The sequence below is a fragment of the Antedon bifida genome, chromosome 8, assembly GCF_963402885.1.
Source record: "Antedon bifida chromosome 8, ecAntBifi1.1, whole genome shotgun sequence".
Classification (NCBI taxonomy): domain Eukaryota; kingdom Metazoa; phylum Echinodermata; class Crinoidea; order Comatulida; family Antedonidae; genus Antedon; species Antedon bifida.
This window is the reverse complement of record NC_136233.1, coordinates 22441270-22461805: the sequence shown is the minus strand read 5'-3', so window position 1 is coordinate 22461805 and position 20536 is coordinate 22441270. Positions and strand designations below refer to the sequence as shown.

At 36.1% G+C, this 20536-nt stretch overlaps 1 protein-coding gene across 6 annotated transcripts in view; it reads right to left on the bottom strand.

Moving 5' to 3' along the window:
- Nucleotides 1–20536, bottom strand: part of LOC144850062 (uncharacterized) — a 46452-nt gene that overhangs the window by 23979 nt on the left and 1937 nt on the right. Inside the window, exon 1 of one of the 6 annotated variants that reach the window (XM_078707242.1) lies at nt 13166–13218. The exons of 3 other annotated variants lie outside the window; for them this stretch is intronic. The gene's annotated coding sequence lies outside the window, so the exon portion shown is untranslated. Of the gene's footprint in view, nt 1–2323; nt 2343–6874; nt 7486–13165; nt 13219–20536 lie in introns of those variants that run through there. 2 more of the 6 variants (XM_078707243.1, XM_078707244.1) reach the window with 2 other exon arrangements.

Sequence of the window (20536 nt, the reverse complement as noted above, 5' to 3'; positions counted from 1 at the left end):
CCAATAGTAAAATATGCTTGGGGAAGTAAATAGTTTGATAACACAATAAACATCCATGTGAAGCGAACTTGGAACCACAGAGGTGACGGCCTAGGTCGTCGTTTAAGTGTTACGCCTTTAGACTCAACGACTTCAGCCTCTAGCCTTTAATTGTAAAAATTCGTAAAATGGTACATACAGCAGTAAACTATGTTATATCGATTATTGTTTCTGGCAAAGACCAAATAGGCTTACTATAAGCTGCGGCAAGTGACCCAATAACAAGATAATGTATTACTCCAGTATTAAATGAAATGAAAACGGATAAATACCGCCAACGCCTCGTTTACGGAAGCAATAGAGCTCATTAAATATTATAAATAGAGCCTCCTGTATTAAAATACTATACATTTCCTATTAACACTAATAATACAATTCTTATGTGGTCCATAATCAACTTGTTTTCAAGAAAACCATTTTTAGGACCCGGATTCATCAAGTTCACATTAGTAATCGTTTAGCTTGGTTGCTACTAGGACGCGACACAACAACGCAAGCGCAACGCAAGCGAATTGACCAATGGCAAGTGACAGTTCGAATAATCCATCGCTTGTGATTGGTCAAATTACTAGTCTGGATTTTTAACCTTATGCGTCAACGGCACCGTAATTACGTCGATGGTTCCCATTAATTAGTTTACGGCACTTTGCGACGATATGTTGCATCTAGGTATTTGTGTTGCGTCATGAGAACCACGGTTTAATTATATTGCAGGAGGGGCGTTCTATAGGCAATCAAAGTGTATTTCAAAACATAACATTGCTGGAATATGAATGAATGACACTATTAAAGCAGAGACATTAAAACAATAGCATTTGGAACCGTTCCAAATTGCACTTAAGTGCCGTTACTTTCCAATTCCCAAAACGGTCAGGTGAATTGAAGAAAAATCAGAAACAAAAGGACGAACTACTTTTTTGTTACAAACATAATTCCAACTTACGTCAAGAATGTAAAGTATTTATGGAACTACTTTTTTCCCTATTGTTAATAAGCCTTTGATAATAAAACAAACTTTGTCCATGATTTAAGAAGCAGACGATTTTAAGAAGCAGACGATAACGACAGAATGTGCACTTAAACATACCGTAGATCATTGAATAGAAAGTTATGTCCGATTCCGCGTGTCATACAAAGGTCTGTGTCAAGTTGTCTCTAATGGCAGTGCATTATTCTCTGACTATTTAACCGATAAATCTCAATGAATAAACACTTCAAAGTCGGAAGACACTTTTAAATAGTTTGACAAGTCCATAATTGTTGTCAACTTAATGCTATTATCCCTTTGTGAATGATAGGTACTTAAACATTGAGGAGAAATTTAGAATCAAATCATTTTAGAAACAGATACCTGCCATGTTGAAAAAGAAATGACAGAATTCAGAAAGAAAGAAAAGCTAAGAAATGGAAGGTATAATAATAGTCGGAATATAAGTTGATTTCGATATAAGTGTTATGGTTAGATGTGTGTTAGACGGCCGCAATTAATTAAACACCAATTGAGGAAATAAAAAATGTAACACTCGCTGTCGTCGGTTTGTTGGCGATGGTGTTAATTAGCATTCTTTATAATGTAACTGATCGTGTTGGGCCGTTGGTCGCTTCAAACTGGTTACAATAGGCCTTACTATATACTCCTAAACTGAAGTTTATTTAATACATCACTCTGTCTACCACGGACATGATTATAACACAACGCAATGACGTACACACAGCACAGGTAATTTGACCAATCAAAATATCGCTTGCGATTAGCGTTACGCGCACGACATTACGCCACGCGTTGATGTGTAAACGGACACAAATACAGTATCACCGATGGAAAATAAATTGTAATGTGTGTGTTGAGGTTTGTTCCCATGGCCTAAGAAGCCACAAGGCCTACGAATAAACACAACAGTAGGCCTATAGGAAATCATCAGATAACCGTAACAATATTAATCTGTTGATCAATCTTGTCAAATCTTTCAATAAAACACGTCTGACCCGTTTGCTTACATGACCTAATTCACACAGGGTCGCTCGTCAATTTAAAAGTTCAATCAAAGTTGACGCATGCGCTCTTCATTGGAATGTATTGAATGCATGTGGAATTGGAAGAAGGAATGGAGTCAGCTGGTATAAGGAAACCGTACCCTAATTTTAAAAATATGGTTCACCTGACCCCTCCATGACCTGACGATGGACATAAAGCTGAGCCACGTTCAGATTGTTATTTACCCTGGTAAGTTATTGATGACCTACCCGCCATGTTAGTGATAAACAGGTCCATGAAGCAACTTACCCGGGTAAGCAGCTCCTGAGCCGGGCTGTCTAAACAGCTCCTGAGCCGGACTGACTAAACAGCTCCTGAGCCGGGCTGACTAAACAGCTCCTGAGCCGGGCTGACTAAACAGCTCCTGAGCCAGGCTGACATGTGCACCACGGAACTTACCAATCACAAAGTGACAGTTCGAATTATCACTCGTGATTGGTCAAATTACTTGGGTTGCGCGTATGTACGTATTGTCTAAAGGACCAAGCTTTTGGCCCAATATGGCAAGAAGTCAAATTACCTAGTTGTAAATTTGCATATTTCCATGGTATGCCCTATTTCCTATCACGATTTTTTACGCGACTAAACGTTGTTTTTTTTGTGAATTTAAAATGACAACAACAATTTCAATAGGAAAGTGTATCGTATGATACAAAACAAGTATTAAAATCCTGTTTGTTATTTTTGAAGAAAAACACGTTTGTTTTATATTTTAATCATGGACAAGCATTGACTTGATCGGGCGATGATCTCTTAATAATTCGATGATCCGATAACTCGATATCCTTCACTGATCTTGTAAATAAATAATGTGATCAAATAGGCCAAATCCTGAACACCAAACACATCCAACTTTGGTTTACTATCCGATGATTGATTTGTTATCAAACAACAGATTTATAAGTTATACCAAAAAAACACCAAGAAGTTCATGAGAAGAAATTTACGAACACATTTGACTTTTCACGTGATAATTCAAGATTTGATATTTTTACAACTGTGTGTGTGTGTGGTATTCAGTATTTCACTGCTTTCTGTATTGTAGCACAGGCCATACCGACAGGGCCGTAGCCGACAGGGTTCTCGCCGACAAGGTCCTAGCCGACACCGAATCTACCCATTTTGGGAGTTCCATTGCCTTATTTCATATGGACCCATTGTGCACCCGCCTCATAACACACCCAATCAGAAAGCCATATTCATTATGTCTATCATAAACTAATCATGTACACAGAAACATAACTGTCACGTGATGCGAATACAAAATGGCTCGTTCTCCTAAAAACATGGGCAGGCCTACCTAAACAAAACGCCTAATATCATTGTAAAGTTAAATTCCTGTAAAATACTTACATATTACATAATAATACTGCCCGTCTATAAACGAATTGATTGGCAACAACGTGAGTACCGGTTAGAAAAGCGACTCCCAAGAATTGACATCAACATTCACACGCGCGCGCCTTATGTTTTCATTTCTACTGGAGTAAATTCATCGAAAATCTAGATAATTATGCACTTTTGATAACACATTTATCATCTGACATTTAACTAAGCTACCACCTGAGATCCACTTATATATTAAGAAAACACAGAAGACTTGAGTGTACGATGAATGAAAACGGGAAAAACAAAGATCGATAGACTATCTTAAGACGTCACCGAATCCAATCGTCTGTATTATGTCGCTTTAAATAACATAATAATCGGAAATCACTGTTGATCATGTGGGAAACTTGTTGTTTTTAATTTTAGGAGAATTTTCGTCAGTCATGATGACAAATGAGGAGAGATCACAATTAGTGTCATTCTACGAATTCTGCGCATCATGTTTCTAACCTTGTATAGAATGACTTTTCAACTCAAAAGGCGCGTAGTATATTGTACCGCGTCGTTGGAAGACCGATTGAAACGTTCTAAGGAGTACTAAAATCATCAACTGTAAATCTTAACATATACTGTACCACCACGTGTGGTATACAGTAGGGTACCGAATATGCGGTCCTATACTTTGTATTTACGCACAATGGACATAAAAACCATTAGTTTCACAAGTACTGTAAGCTGCAGCATGGATTATTATATTCATGTATCAGTTAGTTCTGTATTCTTTAAAATATCATTTGGCCTATCACATAATAAACGTGCCATATTAAAGCGCATGTTGAAAAACATAAGCACGATATTTTAGCATTCATATGTGTAACATGTTTAACTAGGCCGAAGGTAGGCATCTGTATGAAACAACATACCGCGCTCATTGAAGTTAAGCGCGATGATCGAACAAGTTGTTTTTATTACGTACCGTCGTCTTCCCGTCGTGCGCTTCACTGTACCGCCGCTCTATAAACACACCGCTATAAATTCACACGTTGAAATCTCTTCAGATGAACAAGTACGGTTTCCTAATTCCATTCAAAAGACCACTTAGATGATTTTTGGAAAACATCAATCGTTTATTAATTATTACATAAGGAAATACACATTTAATATTTAATAATAGGATCGTGCCAGTTCATCGCATTGAAGTATTTGAAAGTTCGCCGAAGTGGAAACGTCGTAAACAACACAAGGGATTTTCGGGTGGAGTGCGTAAAACGTGGGCGGTTTGTATCCGCGTTGACAAAAGAACGCTGCACGAATATTTCCCTTGGGATTACAGGCAGACAGTTTACAATCGAGTATTAAACTTTAAATTATCTCAATATTCAATTCAACCAACTACTTTTTTAACGAATATTTAACTCTTTGATTTTATCTCGATTTACGTCGAGCATCGGGGGACAGACAACAACAACGATTCAACAATGTTGGACAAGGTACGGATATTAAAAGTTATGTAATAAAATATTTGTGGCGCTGTTATAAGTCATCAAGTTGGGAGAATAGGCCTATATAAAGACCTTTTATTGTCTCTTAAAACATCATATTTCAAACTGTACAGGGCCTATATTAACTTTATTTTATGGAAAAGGAAGTGTGTACGTTATTAACTTTAAGAATAGAAGAAAAAGATTGCCAAAACAGAAGAGATGAAAAACTAAAAATGTTTTTTTCTAACGATGTTAACATTTCGTGGATCAGCGATTATGAGACGAACTTCTATGAAAACTGTACTCTGTTGCGCAATCTATTGATATTTTTCTCAGAAACAATCATGTTGCATGAGTTAAACGAAAGAATAATCTCAAAATATAAGTAAAACCCTGGATATGAATTATAAAGGCATCCGGGTTAGAATTGCTGATTTTAGGAGCATTGCCCTGGTGTTTGTTAATGCGTTTGACATGACATAGGCGCGCCTATCCTTGCAATGAAGACGCGCTTTATTTGGATACGCGCACGCTGCGCACAAAGGTAAAGAGTTCCTAACGTAATTAGCTCTTATTGCATCAGAAATAATATAAAGGAAATGAATGCACTTTGCACGTTTACTTCAGTGCTGGTTCACTATCATAATATTGTTAGGTCAATAATTAACTAACAAGGGTATTTCCAATCCAATAATAATGTAATCACGTGGTCTACAAATAAATACCATAGACGAGATAATCAATCATTTCGTGAGAAGACTGGTCCAGCTCAGACAACAATTGAGTGTTCGCATTTACAAGAAGCGATTTCAATTCAATGCGGTCGCCGTGATCAGCATATACAGACGTATATGGTGTGAATACGGGATTGAAACACTAATACAACCTGAATGTTGAATAGACGTAAAACGCAAACACGGTTATATAGTTGCTTAAATTATTGACTGGGCGAACATGAGTTGCGATACACATAACCTTGCGTTTCGTCCTAGTGGGGAAACCGAGAATATAAAATGGGGGGGGGGGGGGGCGCCACCATCTCCAAAATCAGCTTGGATTCTATAAAACTGAACCATCAAGGCAAATACAGTATTATATCGACTACAAATCTATATAGTATATATATCGTCTACAAATATTTCCGTATTATTCCGCATAGTCTGCAATGACGTCACAGTCCCAGGGCCTTCTTCCAATACATGCACCAGACTGCTATTATCTATACATTAACATCATCAAGTGCTAATTATCTCTTTAAATCGAAAGGGTCACACCCATTACCAAGATAATCCAGTGAACAATTTGTGAACGAGCCTAATTGTTTTATAAGCGTCGATGAATAGTTTCCTCGGAAACAACTAGTGTAATGATTGTCTGTATTATCAGACGATATTATTTCCGCCAAAAGTATTTACCTGACGATAACAATCGGCTCATTGCCAGGACTAAAGCCGGGCAATTACTAGCTGGTACTTCCTTGTCGTCCGGCATTATTTTAGTACTTTACAACGTGTGTGGGGAAGCATTGTCTGCAGAACAAGAAAACAGACGGAAAGATTTCCCTCCAAAATAACCGGGACCTCTTCAAATAGGTCCGCACGAATACATTACATATATTTCTATAATTAATTTTCTAATAAATCTACTGTACTGTACTTATATATATGTACTTTTAAATATAAATTATATGATCAAATATTGCACACGCCCTCATCGTTGAAACCAGAACCATGTGACGGGACAACAGATTCGAACTGAACTTTCTAGTCAAATTACTACGCATGAAGGAATATCTAAATAATTCCTATATGATTTAAGTGACCACAAATCGTACACATCTCGGCTTTCATCATATCAGACAAAAAAAAGGTCCGTTGGGTTAATAAAGACGACATTATTACATTTGTTTGCAGAAACGTCTGCTGTCACTACAAGGTCAACTTTCATTAGAATAAATAATAAACAATATTTACAATACCTTACGTACAAGTGCGGAAATAGTGTAGCCATGACAACCAAGTCCCGTGCAACAGTCCAATAGAGATAACAGGCTTTAATCACAATTAGTCACGTGTCTTATATCCCAATATGAAATCCAAGGCTTAAAGAATCTTTCTTTTGCAGAAAATATTATGTAGAAATTGTAAACACCAACATCGTCAACAAAATACGTTTCTGATGATAATACAGACTCCACTCACTGTAGGCCTAGTAATAGTGGTTTAAAATGCAATAAACTTGGAGATGATGGCCTGGATAATTCCAATTTACTTGTGCAGATCACGAAACAGACTTGGCAGACTTAGCAAGCTACATGCGCATTCCCAAAGTGTGACAGTCTTATCGCATATTCCCTGAATTCCAGGCACTTGCTAAATAATATACAGATGAGCCGCTTCTTTGCGATTAGGTAAAATTCCTTTAAAGAGCAACAAATATCGTTGTGAATCGTCTGGCTCGCTGAATGTAACTGAAGACCAGGCGTGTTGCCCTACATTAAGGTCAATGACCGGATAAAGATGTTCCGTTTCGCTTTTGAGTTAAGTACATTCCAACGTGCTCAAGTGTTGACTCACAACCCATAGACACGCCCAGTACACTAATATTGCGGGGAAATATGTCAATAGAAATGTATATAAAGGGTCTTTTAATTTAACTCGATTTATCGATGGTTGACAAACCGCAAATTATTGTTAATTACTATTTGGCAAGAATTCGTTGGAATGGCAAAAGGTTTAGAAAGTTGTTGAGTAATGAGGTGTTCTTTCATTTCATGCTCTGATGATGTAAAGAACTACGAAACACCACTTTTATCTTTGCCTTTATATAGCAGTATGTATTTAGAACCTCTTTTTTAAACAACCCTCTATTTATAGCAACTCTATTAAGGGGACACTTTCCCGTGAAACGACGAGAAGCAATGTTTTGATTTTGAACTTAAAAGAAATTAATGTTTTACACAAACACATGGTTCTATTCAGAGGACACCAATGTTTTAATATTATAGAGATTATTGGGTTAAAATTGAAACATTTAGGACTCCAATACATTACTGCATTTTGGTTAAATAAAGTTTGCAAAAACATTTGTCGCTTTAAAAAATAACAAATTGGAACATACATCATTTAAAAAAAACATAAATATAAACTGTATAGAGATTTCTACTACTACAGTAATACATACCCTTGGAATTGGATAGATATATATACTATATGAATTACACTCCTACATAAAGCGATCCGAATCGGATTTTTTTTTTGATGTTTTAATACTCGTAATGTTTTCACTAGCAAAGAAAAATAAAATTATAAATTGAAAATGTTCAGCAATTACAAAAAAAAAAAACTTGCAATATAAAAAGTTTCCTACACCAAAAATAATTGAAAACAGAATGTTCCCTGTATAATTTCCAAACATTAGAATTAACATTCCCCTAGTATCTGAATATGAATATATATTTTTGTCGTAGAGAAACCAAACAAAGCAAATGTGTGATTAAAATTCGTTGAATGTTTACGAAACATGGAATTGCTAACTTGCAAATCCATCACGCACAATTTCGGCCGTTATAACCGTATCCATACATGTTAATTACCCAACAAACTTGAAGATGACGCAATCAAAAATAAGAATTCAAGTAATGAGTGACGTTAATATCACATTGACAAATTACTGCCTTTGTTCTGAAAACATTTAAACGCAAAATAACATACCTAGGGTTTCATTATGTCACTCTGTAAAGTCGCAAATGATCGTGTCTTATCCTATCATAACATAATTAGTGTCTTTGTCAACATAGCGATGATAACAAGAATTTACGTGGAAAACGTGTTTAACAATCTTCAAACGCGTTTAAAATGTAATCATAACGCGTCGGTAGAGGTTATTTGTCATCTGATGATACAATTAAAATCAACCAAGTGACCAATTAACGTCAATTGTGTTAGCTGAATCGTTAAAAAATGTAAATTTATTGTTTTCCAGTTCATGTTGACATTTTCTTTGTAAGAATAATTTTAACGTTTAATATTTTGAATTTTTAAATACAACTCATCAGTATTGATCAATAATCATTAAACGTACCTAGATCTTCACTAGGGCGTGATCTGTAAGCTTTTGTTATCCGTGGGAACTAGGTTTAGATATCTTAACACTACAACAATAAAGAAACAAAGGGAATACAAACAATGTTACTATTCTATCTAAATGGTCATAATCTACTGATGCTTCTGCTGCTAGAACAACATCTTGTCAACAAAAGTGATGTTTCACTTTGACGATAATTTGCAACATTATAGGCCTAAATAGATCTTCCAATCAACATCTAAATTAAATCGGGATAGCTCTTGAAGAAAACGCTTTTGGAACAACCAGAAATAGACATATATTAATATACACTGTCCAACCATGATAAACTCTCATTTATCCATGGTCCAATCGATTCCAGCAGCCAAAGAGAGGCCTCGTAGTATTTTTACAGGCTGGACCGGCGGCGGCGGCACGTTCTCGCTTTGTTGAAAGTGTCCACGCGCGCTTGAACAAACGTGATCACCTAACACGAATACCGTCCTAGCACAAAGGCATGACGAGCAAACCTGCGTAATATACCTCACTAAAATCAACCAAAAAGAAAGTGTTTACCGATGTGGCAGTAATTCGTTTACTGTATCTCATATTCAATTGTCAGAATCTTTGTTTTTCATTACTGAACAATAGATATATGAACCAGATTTAAATGGACTAAATTTATTGATAAAAACACAAGACAAAGAGTAGTGTAAACGAATCATTAGCAAAAGGTTGCGAAAGGGCCGACCAGGCAAATAAGTCGTTCAGGGTAAAAATATAATATTTCCGAGAACAAAAGGAAACAGGTAAATTGATGAATAAAGCGGTATTTTAACCCAGATAAGAAGAAAAGGCCGCGACACGTATGCCTTTTAAAAATGTGATCACATTCCAAAGATTGGAAAGGGTCCAAATTGCAAACTACACAGTTACTGTATAACAAAATCACACTTTATAAAAGCATAGGAATAGGTCAACTAAACGTATAGTATACGGTCTTCTCCAATTACGCGATAACTCAAAAGGGTGGAGTCGAAATAGCTAAATTAATTATCTATACTAGATATTATAAGAATGACAATAACGTTGACTCATCAACAATGTCGTTTTCTTTGTTTAACGAGTCTTTAGAAAAACTTCGCGACTCGGATACCATAATGATGTGTGTGCAGATTAAAAACCCGTAGGTGTAAATAAATGGTGGCAAAACCAGTAAATATAGCATCAACAAAATAAAGAAGAACGCTTTGTGAGTTTTTAAAGGTAGCCTGTGGCAAGTCGTTCTCGATTCGGTGGACTAGGGACCCCAAAGCGCTAATCCGATCAAACTAATAGCTACCAACGGGCGGCCTAGATCTAGGCCTGTAACAAAGGCCATTTCCTCGTCGAATTCCAACTCACTCCATTGCCGAAAGCAGTAAGTTGTAAGTGTCGTAGCCTCTAGGCTAGCTCAACCCAGGTCAATTGGACCCTCAAGCTTAACTACACTGAGCCCAATATATCCATCCCAGGTATGCGTAACTGCATTGAAAAGACAAATTACATTGTTATATCCGATATTATTAAAGGCTATAGTAACAGTTTGACACGAGATAAGGTAGGTATTAGATCCTGCTATATACTTACACAGAATGATGAATAACTACTTTCTCAATTGAAACATCATTCTGAGTGTTTTAATTGTCCGAGATGGATTTAAAAGATATTATAGGTAACATATTGTCTGCTGTGAGTTGTCAACGGGGTCGTCATCCAGGTACCTCTCAACGGGGTCACCATCCAGGTACCTGGTGAGATTAACAAGCAATGTTGCAGCGGCTTGAAACTACAATTAAGAGAAGACACTTTCCTAGCAAACAATACTGGATCCAACAAATTTAGAACGAAACAAAATCATACGATGATGTAACTTTACAATCTCGATAAATAATGATTAATATTATTAAATTCAGAGGAAAATCTAGATACAGAAAAATTATAAAACGATTTATGAACGACATTCTGATGACAATTGTAAAGCTTTACAATTAATAAGAACTAAAATGACTAACCTAAAAAAGGTTAACGAATGTAACAAACTGAACAATAACATTAACATATGCAGCCGATAACTCCTTTAACACTTTCCTGCGTGTATGAAAGTGGCAGAATAAAAAACTGTTGAAAATTAAAACAAAAGAAAGTTTTTCTACTATTACTAAGCTTAAAAGTTTAAATAAACTGGAAACTTTTTTTTTTGGCAAAACTATAAAGAAAGTTTCTAGTAAAGAAAAGATAGTTTTGTACTAAGCTTAACGTTAGTGGGTGAAATGGAAACATTTTTTTTTCTTTTGGCAAAACACAAGGATCATTTCTAAGTAAAGATAAGATAGTTGTGTTTTGAGGAAAGAATGCATTAGACGAATTTCCGAAACAAGTGTATGAGTAAAGAGTGATTCACTGCTCGTCCTTCCAGAAACACGATCCGTAGGCCAAAAAAGCTAGGCCTACGATGACTAACAGTGGATAGACAAACGGAAAATAGCTCCTGATTACATTAGATATAAATAATTAAAACTGACAGCAAGCTACTGTATTAATAACAATTATACAATCTAATACGTTGTATATTGAAATATGAAATGCACTTTTTTTACTAAATAAAATTGGAACATTTGTGGAAGATTTATCCAAGACAAGAAGAAATTAACATAACAATACAAACAATCACAGAAAAAAAGAAGAAAATAGAAAGACATTTTCTACAGGATCTACAAAAGCTAATACAATATGCATGATTAATATTATATTGAATAGCCTACATTTTGTAAACTTGGGGAAAGGCGCACATTACAAATAAACATTAATTAGTTCGGTTAGCAATAAGTTCTCCTATTATTATTAACAGTAAATATTCTTATTTTCCAAAATCGAGCATCAAATATTTTCTCACCTTTAACAATGCAGTATCTTTATCTATTAATGAACACTAAATGAATGTTTATATAGGATACTGCAATAGTACACAAAATAATTAAATATAAATAAGGTATAATTAGCTAATGGTCACTAATAATAACGTTTAGATTAAAACAAAAGCTCAAACAAAATGCTTGAAAGTTTCGTCAATATAGTTTTTCAACTCTAGTTAGTTTCAATTAACTTTATGCTTGTTTAAACTTAACGTATCGTATAATACTACGGCTATTGTTCGTCTCATGTTGGCGTACCTGGAACGGGTCGTAGCCGGGTCATCAGCAAATTAATACGGCTTCGAGTTATCCACGAAATAGCGCTTAGCAACTAAAGGAATGCATATCGATATAGGCGCCGATCAGGCATAAACTACTGGATTTCTCTAGTCTTTTACTAACAATGCTTATCTTGTGTGTGTCGTATAGCTACCAGACACAACGGAATGCAGGGTCCAACCAGGCTCATTGTTTACCAACTTTTAGAGTTTGCACTTTTTTTAAAAGGATATAAAATATTTCCTTGGAATTCAATGGAAGGACACATTTAAACCAACTTCCCATTTGATTAGAAACTTGAAATATAACAATAGCCAACAATATTTTACATCCTTATAGTGGAAAATATTACAATATCCAGGGTCCAAGTAATTAGATCCGGGGTCACGTAATTAAATCCAGGGATCAAGTAATTAGATCCGATGTCGCGAAATTAAATCCAGGGACCAAGTAATTAGATCCGGGGGCAGACCGGCAGGCAGGGCCAGAACATAGATTGTTAACATACACGTTTTTTGTTTATATTCCTAGTTATATATATTGTCTGTTAATACAGCAGTGTATGAGAACAACATGGTACCTTGGGGGTACCTTAAACACATATGTATTTTAATATGGATACCTGGAAAGAATGATATTGTGTTACTAAAGAGAAAGCGATTTAGTACTATAGTAAATTGTTCGTAAAGTATACAACATTTTGATATTAGCACATCACGCGCTAAAGGGTCACAAAGTAGTCAAATGTGACTCACAAACCGCTGATACTTGTCGTGTCTTGAACGTGTGGGGATAAGATCACCGCCGCCGTGCAAAAGTGAGATATCGGGCCATACTAATGATTCGGAATTAACACTTTAAACAGCTGCTAATCTGTAAGTCCATTAATTATTATCAGTAACTACAGTACTACTATATACACGTGTACTCTAGTCACATACCAGAGAGATCCTAACCTCTAGACACAGACATGTTCTAACCTTTTATCTTGTTATGTTTGGACAACATCAAATTTCTGCCAGGTTTCGATCTAGGCCGCCAGTATTAATTCGATTCAACTAAGGAAGCTCTTACGTCCGAATCCTATGGATAAATTCAATAATTCCGAAAAAAAACATCGGAATAAGTAGTAACGTTCACCAAGTTCGCACATTCAACGAGATTTTGTCGTCATGATCAAGACTGCAACAATTACGTCACATATTCTGTAGTTGTCCATAGGCCTACTTTTTTTGCTTCAAAAGAAGGCGGCAAAAGTTCACAACACTGATCGTCTGCAAACAGAAAAGTTGCTGAAGTGAAACACGCCTCCGGCTAACGTTATAAAGGTGTTCTTATATTTTACAGGATTAACAAATGTTCTTTCTTCTTATTAAAATATCGTCAAAGTGGAGAGAAAGATGTACAGTACAATGCTGACCTCAAGTTGCATTCCGATGTGCAAAGTAAGTTCCGATTCGTTACGGCTCAAAAGCAAAATGATGTCGGAAAAAAAGTTGTATAAATTGAACAAAATTATCAGACGAATTGCATTTGCTAATCGTCAGTGACTGCTTTGTGAAACACGCTATCTTTTCTTCACTCGTAAGAGACGGTTACCTTTGCCAGGTATGATGACGTCATTAGTCTGTCATGTGGCGAACGTTCAATCACCTTATTCGTTGACTGCTTTGACGCTTTTGTTCCAGGAAGCCGAGGCACAGTTCCAATGAGTAATTAAGAAAACCTTGTCGCGGCGGCGGACACAAGGTCGTTAGAGAACGTGTGTACTTCTGGCAATGTAGGCTGAATAACCTATTTCACATTATGTCCACTAAAACTGAAAATCCTGGTCCACACATTCAGGGCCTCTGTTTAAGTTCAATCCAAAGTATCAGAAAGTTAGTTCTGTACAACATTACTGACTATACACAAAACTAATGTGTATTCTATAATGCACTCTACCAACAAAAATGAATACCTTTTTCTTAGGCCTCTAAAAGGCGAACAGACAGGTCTAGTTTCCATGATGCGTGCGTAGGCCTATAACATTCTTTAAATTCAGCGTACTGTATGTTGTTTTGCACTTAGTATTCGTTACATTAACTTTCCCCAAAGTTAGATACGCGAAAAGAACAATAACGGTTCTCATTGGATAACGCTAAACAAACAATTGTTTAAAAATTCAGTAATATTGTGATGTGCGCGGGGAGTGCGTCGTTGCAACTGTACCAACAAGCCGAACGAACGGAAACTACAGTTAAGTACGGCATTTGACTAAACAACTGACGGCGGCGGACAACTCGGACTCTTCTATCAAGACATTTCACACATAATTCAAATGGTTTGCATATAACAAGATAGGTTAAAGAAACTACGTCGTTACTGTCGAGGACTAAGTACACGGCGACCTGCGGGTTAACAAGATGAAAAGTAAGCACCTGGAACTTGATTATGTGGAGATTGAATTACCAACGAACGCAGCCCACAAGGAGGAAGGCGTAACAGTGTCCAACACGCAGGATGCATTGTTAATAGTACAGAGATCAAAAGATGTACTTGGTTCAAGGTCGCTATTAAGACGTGCATACATCCTACCGCGCGTGATGGACCAGGACGCCGGCCACGCGATCACACAAACTTTATCATTGTTTACCCACACCAACGCAACAAGCAGTGAAACTCGTCGAGCGTGGCGGCAAAATAGTAATTATACAAACTAATCAAATGTTGCCATTTACTTAGCATTAACCCCCTACCACTGCCCATGTCACTATACTAAGATAAAGTTAATCAGAAGCATACAGCTGTTATTAAGCTTGAAGGGCCTATCGTTAATAATAAAGATGGCCACCTAGGTCAGCAAAGATAGCCACCAAGGTCATCATAGATGCCATAAGTTCATCATTAACTTCCTAATTTTCGCGATGACATTGAAACATGCCAGGGTCTTTAATTTCCCCTTCTCCGTTTACTCTATTACATTTAATAGGCAAGCTTAACCTACAGTAGACACTTTTCATAATAAGACATCTGTTTTAATTAAATGTGTCCTCAATACGAAAGGAATAACTTCAAAGCTGGTATCGCGTTTAAATTCGGAAATAGTGGATTAAAAACCACTTTTCAAATTCTAAAACGGAAATAGTTTTGAAGGAAAATAAAAGGATATACTGTATCTCGACAGATGGCGTATCTAATAAAAGTAATGCTGTTTTGGGAAGAATTGCATTAAGTAGTCCGATTACTGCGCGTATTAATGCAATGAGCGCGTATATGAATGCACGCAGAACTTTCAACCAATCGCATGAGGGGGTTGAATCGATGATCATGAACAATTAGATATTAACAACGATTGCTGAATTAATGTATTGTTATCGTTGTCAAATTCCGAATCCCGGATCTGATAATCGTTTTTGTCATCAGTTTTAAGCGGATTCTTTTATCGTGAAAGCCGAGCAGACATGCATAATCTTCAAATCAATAAATACACTTTACAACTTATCAATATTCCCGCCATCATATTAGAAACTATGACTTTAAGGCATTATATTGTTACATAGTTTGAATGCAAGTCATGCACGATTATTTTGAGCATTCACAAAATATTGTTCCTTTCCTGGAAGAGACGTTATTTACCCTATTATTTAGACAAAGGTTTTTATACATAACTACACAAATTACTTTGTGAAAAAATAATCTGATTTCAACATGAGTGATAGTGATCCTTATGGTTGCATTAATACAATCTGAACATTGCCTTTGTTAAATTTCAACCAATAATATAATTAATTGCATTTAAACGTGTGTATGAGTGATAATGTGCTCAGGGTAAAGGAATATAACATGATACATTAATACTTAAAAAACAGACATTCAAATATTTGCTTATATACTTAATCTTACTCAAAAGTCGAGGTTAAAGATGTACTGAGAGCCTGCAGCGGCTTTGCCCTGTAGGCTATGGTACATCAGCATATACCTAGGAATTAATCTGAATGTTAGGCTAAACAAAATTCAAATAAGACGCGTGTATCGTTTAAGTTGTATGCTGCCGGCCTAAAGTTTGACGACGCAATGTGCAATACACGCATTCATCTCCACGCGCACACGCTCAAATATAATGCGCAGTTTTGTGTCTGCAATATCTCCCACTACGCAGTCTTCTGCTTCTGTGCCACTGGGCCCAATTTTCTAGGCGGAAAAGGTATTATTTGCTTTTAAAGGAATCATGAAACTAACATTAATGTACATTTGACGCCTCCAAGGGAATAGCATTTACAAAACAATAGTGTGTAGTGATGACGTACTCTGTCAATGCATATTTACCGAACATGGTGATGAGTAGTAATACATAAACATGATATTTTAAACAAAGAATATTATTATTTACAACAATATGAATAATGACGTAGGTGGTTCGCGTTAATATAACATTAAGGTACAGTATAATGTTTTCTTTCGTGATTTGTCAGAATTGATGTTTAACTGTTTTGCGACATCCGAGGGTGCATTTATGTTTCTTTTAAAAAACGATCAGCATCTGTAATTCCGGCAAAAGTTACACTATAGGCCTAAACGGTTTATAAAATGTATCTGTAGCAATATAATTGCAAATCAAAGCTAACTTCCAATTTGTTTTAACAATTTGTAAAGTTGAAAAGTATGGACCGATTACAAATAAAATCAATCAATCATTGTATCAATTTCTGGATCAAAAAAAGTTCAAACTGAACTCATGTACTGTACTACATAATGTACTCTCTTATACAACGACTATTTACAACTCATATTAAACAAACGAGAAAACGAATTAAACCTTATAAAACATGCTAACATCACTCATTAGGCAAACTCACACGCATTAATGTTGTTACATTTACTATTCAACTGCAACATTATACCGTATACCCTGTAACAATTATGTTTAATTTGGCTCACCATCTTCATTATATACCCTGTAACAATTATGTTTAATTTGGCTCACTATCTTCAACATCGTTTTACAAATCTAGACCAGTGATTAATTTTGAACTCATAATTTACTCACAGGCGAGTGGCGATATCTTTTAAATTAGCAATTAGTCATGAATATGCAGCTTACGTGTTACAGCCTACGATTTGCACAGGGGGAATTCGCCTTAAGCTCTGGCATTTTCCAATGGACGATAACACAATGATGTGGCCTAGCTTGCAACAAACATTCCCTATACATCAAGCTCAAGCTTGGTTAACATAGAACGAAACGCATGGATAGTACATGCAACGTAATTTGATCAATCGCAAGCACCCGTGCTCGAAATGTGTAATTGGGTTGTTTCGAATCTATTGTACAATGTTTCGTTTAAATTACTATATATTTTTGCAAATTGCTATGTAGATTCAATACAAACATTCATGCTGCTACAGTGTATCTTCTTTTTAAAATCAAGCCCAGAGCTTCAATGCACCTTTTCGACCTTGTTCTCCTTTACAATTGTAGGCCTAGGTTTTTGTACATTTTGGCTCTGTCGCTTCACCTACAGTACAGCTTTAATATGAGCTGCAAGGGATCAATGCATCAAGTACCCGGTTGCGGAAAAATCATCTCCATTGCTACATAATAGGCTCATCATTAGCTCCTCAAACCAGAGAGTACCAAGTTCACATACTGTAATTAGCCACGAGGAAATTTGTTCAAAGTGTTGAACAGAAAACAAACATTGCACATTTACAATGTTTGTATTCTAAGAAAATGCAATATCAATAGACTTTACTATGTTCTATAGACTGAACAAAAAACAGACATATAATTCTGTATCTAGCGCCAACACAATTCAAAGTAGAAAATGCAACAATAAAACATCAATAGATTGGGAGTGACTACCTACAAATGAAGAACAAACCATTTGAAAAATAAACCTCATTGAAAGAAACCAAGAATACCATCACAACCGAATCTTTTGACGATAAAAACATTTACTCAAGATTACATTATCTAATTATCTATCCTACAAAAATCATATTCAAAATAGGATGTGAACATTGCTGGTGTAGGAAACAATTACAATAGCAATACAAATTGAACAATGTAATACCAAAGGGCGTATACAGGACATATACCATCCAGGGGCCCAATACCCATCCAGGTCAGCAATGTACATACACGCACGCTATACACGAATGGGACATCCGCTAAACAATGTAATTAATCTCAGGTTATTCAACTTTCAACTGTGTTTTCCACGTGTTTTCGGATATGGTAACAGTATGGCCCATAGGCGTTACCCACTTGCTTACTGCCTTTTGACCTCAGCATGACCTTCGCCCCGAGGTATCGTTGTATTAAAAACCTGGGAATTTCATCCAGGTCTTTTCTACGATTTTTCAAAATATGCGATAAGGTATTTACAATGTCAACTAAACTAAAGTCTGCAAACATCGCGTAACTAAATGTACTCAACTGTACCGACTCGACAGGGCTATGTATATACTGATTACACGTATTCTTGAAAAATAAATATGTAAATACGCTAATTTAATTGAGGAAACTTTTATAGTCTTGACTTACCGTACTATTTAAATGTGTGTACATGCATACAACAGGTCTGTGTCGACTATTCCCAACTTTCCAACAAATTCTCACCTTGTCAACTTAGTGATAAGATACGTTTCAAAGGTAAATGTCTGATCTATTATAGTTATCATGAAATCCACGCTGGATAATGCGTTCAGGTGCGTGCTACTCCCACGCGCTGCTCTTGTGTCACTTAATGCGTTCAGGTGCGTGCTACTCCCACGCGCTCATGTGTCGCTTGCGATTGGACATAACGGCCGCCCTCTCTGCAGCAGCAGGGGGATTATCAATGGGCGGCAGCACATCATCAATTGTCGTACAATAAACGGTGCGTCAAATCTACAGTTGACAACCACTGGTTTCCGCATACCCTGGTCATTTATATCCATCACAAATTAAACCATTCCTACCGTTCTTTGCTGATATACGTCAAGGAAATGCAGTAGTTGTTAAAACGCGTTTCCTGTCCAATGTCTTGTGGCCCATGTGGGAGAATTCACTAGGAAAACGAAAGTTTGCGTTTGTGCACACACAAAAACTTGGCACAGAAAGCATTTTCTCATAGTAAGAAATATAAACTATGTATATTATTCAAAATGAGATTATTTTCACTCTATTCGTTTCTTGTATTAACAAATCAAAACAAACGAAGCCAGGCGAAAACAAATAACGAATTTATCAGACAAGATAATCCAGAAATTGAATTCATGTGAACCACATTTTGAATTAAATTCCGAATAATATTATGAAACGTTTTTTTAAAACCCATATTTAGTGTATTGTTCAGCACTGTATAATTGGTATTTAAATAAAGGAATGCGAAACAATACAATTGCCTTGTGAAAACTGTGCAACACAAATCCGAATGTATTTGAATAGATTAAATCTAGTAATATTATCAGTAAAGATCTAATAATTCAAATAAAATCCGAATAAAATACAAACTGTAACAAAGATGTTCAGGTTAGAAAAAAGAAAATGGAAGACTAACATCTTGGATACAAAATGCAATTAAAACAATTTCGTAGTTCAATGTTCAATTCAAAATCTAAAAACTACTTAAAATAATGAGATAATGATTATTTTGTAGTGAATAGGCCTAGTATAATCATCCATGGATGAACAGGATGGATCTTGGATTTTTATGAACGTTCGGTGTGCATTATATTCTATTAAAAATAGCTTGGTTATCTCATCCCTAAAATCAATGTGACACTCTGATTTTTACTCAACTTCGCCAAAATCAAAGGCGTTAATAAACATATTTACAAACACTGTACATCCCACTCTTTTGAATCAGGCCTAATGCAAAACATTGGAAAACACACATGCATTGTCACCGTAGTCCTAATAGTAATTAACCTAAGCAATCAAGTGTAATAATACAATAGGAATTAGAAAACAATAGCAAGAATCATCACTCTACCAAAAACACAAAAACAAACAATGACAATAAAAGGTCGTGTCATTTTAGATGGTGGAAATGCAAACAAAAGATCTTCACATGCACGTACTTAAATTTATTACAAGTCATTCAGAGGACAAGTACTATATAAAACGTACAATAAAGAAGGAAGGGAATGTTTCCCCCTCCTCTTTAAACCAAATCATGTGTTAGTTCGTCGCCAATGAACTGGGATATTATGACGTCATCAGTAACACTTATTATGCTGAAGATATTCGATTTTTGACGGCCTACCAACAGTAGGACTATAATCCGTCAAAACTGGGTTGAAGGATCGTGAGTAGTGAGGGGGACGTGCCAATGTGTCACCCCGCATGCGCACGGTGAATTAACATGACGTAACTAGTTCAT